General features: G+C 60.1%; 1 protein-coding gene across 6 annotated transcripts in view; it reads left to right on the top strand.

The window, feature by feature from the left end:
- The first annotated feature begins 6 nt into the window (after nt 1–6).
- Nucleotides 7–6,000, top strand: part of FAM53A (family with sequence similarity 53 member A) — a 31,247-nt gene continuing 25,253 nt past the window's right edge. For 2 of the 6 annotated variants that reach the window (XM_073891301.1, XM_025887525.2), the window contains exon 1: nt 7–150. The gene's annotated coding sequence lies outside the window, so the exon portion shown is untranslated. The other 4 variants (XM_073891298.1, XM_073891297.1, XM_025887527.2 and 1 more) reach the window with 3 other exon arrangements.

Here is a 6,000-nt window from a genome sequence, read left to right as displayed (position 1 = left end):
CCGGAGGGGGCGGGGCGCCGGCCGCGGTGGTGTTCCGCCACTGCTGAGGCCAGGCCTGGCTCCTCGCTGGAGGGACACGGCCTGGGCTGGGCCGGCGCCTTCCGCGCTCTGCCCGTCCGGCCGTGGCCGCCGTCGCTCGGCCGTACTCAGGTACGCGGCCCGGCGTCGGCCCGCGAGGCCCCGACCGGGTGCGCGCGCGCCCCCGCGGCCGTGCGCGCGCGTCCCCCGCGCGGGGCCGCGCGTGAACTTGGGCCGGACGGTCCCCGCTGCTGTCAGCGCGCGGAGCTCGGCCCGCGCGGCCCCGCGCTTTCCCACGTTCTCGTCGGCGCCGGGCGCTTTCGCGGCTGGACTCAGAGCGGGGCCGGCGGGGCGCCGAGGGCTCACGACCCGGCGTTGGGTCTCCTGGCCCCGCTGGCTGCAGGGGCTGCGTACGCGGGGGCCCCGGGGGCGGGGCGCGCGGCTGTCGTTCCGTGGCCGCAGCGGGCGGGGAGCCGGCCGGGACCGCCGGCGAAGCCCGGGGAGGCCGGCCTTCCGCCGCGACCGAGGGGCGGCCGGGCGGGCCGGGGCTCGTGGGCTCGAGGGGGTGCACCTTGTCCCGGGGCGCCCACCGCCGACGGACGGCGCCTTCCGACACGGAGAGCGAAGTGTGCAGCGGTCTCCGCGCGCCGGGAGCTTCGGACGGTGGGTTAGTCTGGCCTCAGGAACGGGCTTCCTTGCCCGACGCTGGAGTAGATTCTGCTGCTTGCACCAGCCCTGGGGCGCCGCACGGCCTGCAGTGCGTCCCGGAGGAGAGCAGGTCCGCCACGGGCGGTGACAGCCCCCTGGACGAGCGGGAAAAAGCTAGGACTCGTCGGACGCACCGGCCTCTTGTCAAGCTGGGGTCGAGAGCGCGGTTCTCTGGGACCGTCCTACCTGCGGTCTTCCCGTGACTTTCCCTCCGCGGGCACCTCCCGGGTCTGCTGCCCTCGGCCCCTCCCGAGGCCCCGTTGTGCCGCGGGCAGTGGCAGCGGCTTCCCCCGCGGGCCCTGGGCTGCACGGCGGTTCGGGAGCCCGGGCCCTCCGGTGGGCCCTGCGGTCCCTGCTGTGGGGGCAGCGTGCGGTGTCCGTGGAGCCCGGTATTTTCTCGACTTGGTTGGACTTGGTGCCGTAGAAAAGAGAGCAGTTCTGATTGCAAATATAGAGGAAACACCAAAGTTATCGTCACTTTTTTTTTAAGTGGATGTACGGGGACCCTACCTAGTTACACACAGGGAACGGGCAGCTTTTTACCGGGAGGCAAAGGATCCCGGAGAACACACAGCTGTTTTTCACAGGTGCCTTGGAAACATTCGAAACAAACTTTTTAAAGATTATTTTATTTTTGTAAAAGATTTTATTTACTTATTTGAGAGCGAGAGCTCGGGAGAGGGCACGTGTGAGTTGGGGGGAGGGGCAAAAGGAGAGGGAGAAGCAGACACCCCCCGGGCAGGGAGCCGCACACGGAGCCGCACACGGAGCTCCACCCCAGGACTCCGGGATCATGACCGCAGCCAAAGGCAGATGCCCAACCGATAGCCGCCCAGGTGCCCTCAGACTTTTTTTTTTTTCTTTTTTTAAAGCAAATTGAAATTTTTCTAGAAACCACTTTGGCTTTTTCTGCAGTAGTATTTCTTGAAGGAAAGTTGACTTTCACAGTCTTTTGAGCATCTGCTCTGAGTGGCCGCCATTCTAAGCATGTCCCAGGGACCTGGGCATTTTCACGTGTGTCACGTCATTTGATTCCTCGTGACCTCGTGAAGCGCGTGGTTCTTTTCTGTTTTCAGTGCGGGAAGGTGGGCCCAGGGAGGTGCGGTCCCCTGCTTGGGAGAGCCCAGTGAGGCCGGACCCGGTCTTGCTTCCAGTCCAGCAGAGCCCGCCTTACGTCTGTCCTCTCAGAATGAAGTTACTGGCTGCAGTTTTTGTTCAGTGGGGTACAGTTCCCACATAGCAGTCGAGGGAACAGTGATAGTGTATTTTAAGATGCGAGTTTCTTCTTTGTTGACTTGCAGAGGTATCCCCTCAGAGGAGGTTTCTGTGCGCCTTTAGATGTATTGATTTATTAGAGAGCGCGCGTGCACATGCGGGGGGAGGGGCAGAAGGAGAGGGAGAGAGAGAATCCCAAGCAGACTCTGTGCTGAGCGCAAAGCCCAACGCCGGGCTCAGTGTCACGACCCTGAGATCCTGACCTGAGCCGAAACCCAGAGTCCGACGCTCAACAGACTGAGTGCCCCCAGGCGCCCCTTCTGTGCACCCTTAAATTCCACGTGTGGCTGTCCAAACCCTCTAATCGTAGGTGTTAATGTTAGCACGATGTTGGTTCATTAGGACGGATGACATTTGTCTTTTTGTTTTGAAGTCTTTTCAAAAAAGATGTCCAGTGTCTCAATAGCGCCAGCACAGGGCTTTGCCTTAGGCTTTTCCAGGAACCGCTGAAGACAGGACCGATGTGTGTGCCCTGTTAAAGAAGGTACGGAACCCCTCAAATGGAGTTGTACCCCAGGTTCCACCAAATGAAAATAGTTGAGTGATTTTGGGGGTCTGCAGTAGCTCCCCCTGCGTGCCTCATCCCTGGAGTGTGAGTGTGAGCATGTGGCCCCTTTCCCTCTGTGTGATGCAGGAGTGATACCAAGGCCTGGCTCCAGCAGCATGGGAGGCAAGTTTGGCTCCGTTTGGCTCTGTTAAGTGTCACTTATTTACTTGCTTGGCAGCATTAGCAAAGCCTCCACAATTGGTGGCTTCAAACAACAGTAAACCACTTATTATTGCTCCTGGTGTCAGGGGCCCAGAATTCTCAACCAGCTGGTCTGGCGGTCTTTGGGGGGGGGGGGGAGCGGGGAGGGGGGGTTTTGGCCGGGTGGGGGGGGGGGGGCCTGGGCTGGAGCGCCTCCTTGCGGGCATCCTCACTCTGCCTCTGGTACCTGGGAAGGCTGAGTGGCAGGGCCCCCCCAGGCTCTAGGTCTCTCCAAGCGCAGTGACTTTGGGGCGTGTCCTGCAAGAGAACCAGGCCTTTGTAGGGCCTCTCCCACTAGAGTCTTGGAAGTCACTGTTCAAGGGGCAGTAGAAGCTGGCCTTGTTATGGGAGCCGTGCCAAAGAATCTGCAGTCATGTGCTCAGACCAGCACGTTACTGAGAGCTGGTTAATAGCTAATGTCCAGCCAGACCAGGTTGTTGCCCAGTGCTCCCTGAGACCTGGACCTGGTTCTCCTGTGTGAGCAGCGTGGTCGTGAGTCTACACGGTGCTCCTTGAGTCTGGAACGCACTCGGTCTAACAGTGTTGGTGGGCTTGCTTGCTGTTGTTTTCCATGAAAACCACCCTGGGTACCTGATGGTTCTGGGCTGGGAAACGGGCCTGGCTCTGGCCTTTCACTCCTGGGGATGCTTTCTGTGACTGGGGACCCTTGTTGACCGTGTGCTCTGGGGCAGGCTCTGGGCACAGCAGACTGAATGGGTACTTGCAGCTGTTCTCACATTTTGTGCTCCAGAACCCAGCATGGAGTCGCTGAGGTAGCTGGTCCAGGGCCCAGGTTTGAGCTCAGGGGTCCAGGCCAGCCAGGCCTCTGCCTGGGACTCAAGAAGGCAGAGAGGATGCGTACCGAGCCGGCTTGATCCCACACACTAGGCTCCTGTAGCTCTGGCACCTGGTCGTCCATGCAAGTTCCTTGGTTTATTTATTTTATGTATATTGTTAAAGATTTTATTTATTTATTTATTTGAAAAAGGGGGGGAGAGAGAGTGTGCACAAGTGGGGGGAGGGGCAGAAGGAGAGAATCTCAAGGTGACTCCCCACTGAGCACAGAGCCCAATTTAGGGTTTGATCCCATGGCCCTGAGGTCATAACCTGAGCCAAAACCAAGAACTGGAAGCTCATCCGACTGAGCCCCCAGGCACCGCACAGGTTCCTTTGTTCTGCAAGCCTCTGTGTGGGACAACCTGCTGCTGGTGGCCCTGGGGGCTCAGTCCCGTTAGTCCCCCTGCCCTGAGGCCGTGTGCATGTAGGGCCCCTCTCAGCCTGAGCGGAAGGCCAAGATGACGGGCACAGAAGAAGCTCCCAGCCTGAAAGCAGAGACCAGAGCAGGCCGAGAGAGGACCGAGGGTGCAGAGGTGGTCTAGTGCAGGGCCCGGAGAAGCTGGGGTTGTGTAGCCACAGAGGTGAGGGAGTCGCCGGAGGCCTGCACCAGCAGCATGCTCCTGCAGCTCGCAAATGCACGGGTCCCCAGCAGGCAGACACCGAGGGGTTTTGAGATAAAGCATGTCCCTGGAAGGCTTGGAACATGAGGTTGGGGGCCACTCCTGGAAGCGGATCAGCAGCAGATGGGCTGAGACTGAATGTGAGGGAGGGCCAGCCCAGGCCTGGGGCGTCAGACAACCCGCCGCTCCAGAAACAGACTGGGGACGCGGGCAGGCGGCACTGCATGGGGATGCCAGCAAATCCCGTTAGGAAGACTCCGCCCCCAGTGCCCCTACCATTTTCCTGACCCCTGACACGGGGAGAAAGAAGACCCTGAGAGCCCCCAGGCATCCAGGGAGGAGGGACAGGGTGTGGGCGCCCCACCCGCCCAAGCACCCTGCTCTGGAAGCTGCCAGACCAGTGCGGTCCTCTGCTCAGCTGGGCCTGCCCCCCACACCTGAGTGGAGGCTGGGGGTCCGGAAGGGCCAAAGGGTGTCCCCAGATCTCGCACCGAACTAAGCTTGTTTGTCGACTTTTATCCTTCTTTTGGGAAGGAGTTTGTATCGGGCAGAGACTTTGTGAGTGAGAAAAGGTGGGTGATTAACTTTGGGGAACAGACTCCACCGTGTGGCTCAGGCGGGAGTGCTATTTATAGGGACACGATAAGGTCCATGGTGGCTCCATGGAGGGTTCGTACAGCCATTTTGAGAGGTTTGGAGGTAGAAGGTGGGGAGTCTGCAAACCTCACTGTGTTGGTTAGGGGAGGAGGGCATCCCGTGCCCAGCCGGCGGGGCAGGGGTGGTCACAGAGGACTGCTTGGTGTGCAAGAGCTACAGGAGGTGTCTGGTCACTTGTGCTCCCAGAGGTGCCCGTGAGCCCAGACACGGTCTCTGTCAGTCCTCGTGGTGGCTCTCGCATGGGGTGGAGCTGCCACCCCCCACCCTTCACCTCTCTGTCCCTGGGGCCGGCGTTCTCTCACTTGGCCCCTGGCTTCTGGCCTGCCCATGTCTAGCCTTGGTGCCCAGAGTCCTGGCTTTGCCCCCCGCCCGCCCCCACAGGTCTGCTGGCACCTCCTGCCCAGCCTCAGTCTTGGCTTCCTTCTCTGAGCGCCCCCCGCACCTGCTGGCTGCTACTTGCTCTTCACACCTGCCCCAGCTGCCTTTGTCTCTTGCCTTTCCCAAGGGCAGCACATTCCCTCAAGGCCAGGACAGTGTCCTGAGCGGCTCCGTCCCTGGCTCTTCTGCTGACCATGACGTTCCATCCTGATGGTTGGATCTCTCATACAGGGAGCTGGCTTGGCATTGTGGATTGAATTGTGTCCCCCAAAAGATAGGTTCCACAGGACCTGTGCATGGGACCTTATTTGGAAGTAGGTCTTTGCAGATGTAATTAAGATGTAAATTAAGATGAGGCCATACTGCTTTAGGGTGGACTCCAATCCAATCACTGGTGCCCTTAAAAAGAAGAAATGCAGAGATACAAGACAGACAGGGAGACGGCCGTGGGAACTCGGCTGTGGGAGAACACGTGGCCCAAGTGCAAGCCCAGGGCACCAGGGATCACTGGCTATGACCAGGAGCTGGGAGAGAGGCAGGGAACCCGTATCCTGTGGGGCCCCCAAAAGAGCCAACTCTGCCCGCATCTCGACTTCCCACTTCTGGCCTCCGGTTCCCGGCAGCCCCGGGAAGCTACTACACTTAGATTTCAGTGCATATCCAGTGGTACCCCAAGCCACGGCTTTGCCTTTGTGGTTTCCGTCGCTCACGGTCAGTGCAGTCGAGAAGTTGGTGGTCCTCCCTCTGACGTGTGGTCAG

Source organism: Callorhinus ursinus, unplaced genomic scaffold, assembly GCF_003265705.2.
Source record: "Callorhinus ursinus isolate GAN/ISIS: 27379988/994484 unplaced genomic scaffold, GSC_fseal_2.0 scaffold4, whole genome shotgun sequence".
Classification (NCBI taxonomy): Eukaryota; Metazoa; Chordata; class Mammalia; order Carnivora; family Otariidae; genus Callorhinus; species Callorhinus ursinus.
This window is presented reverse-complemented; position numbering and strand designations above follow the sequence as displayed.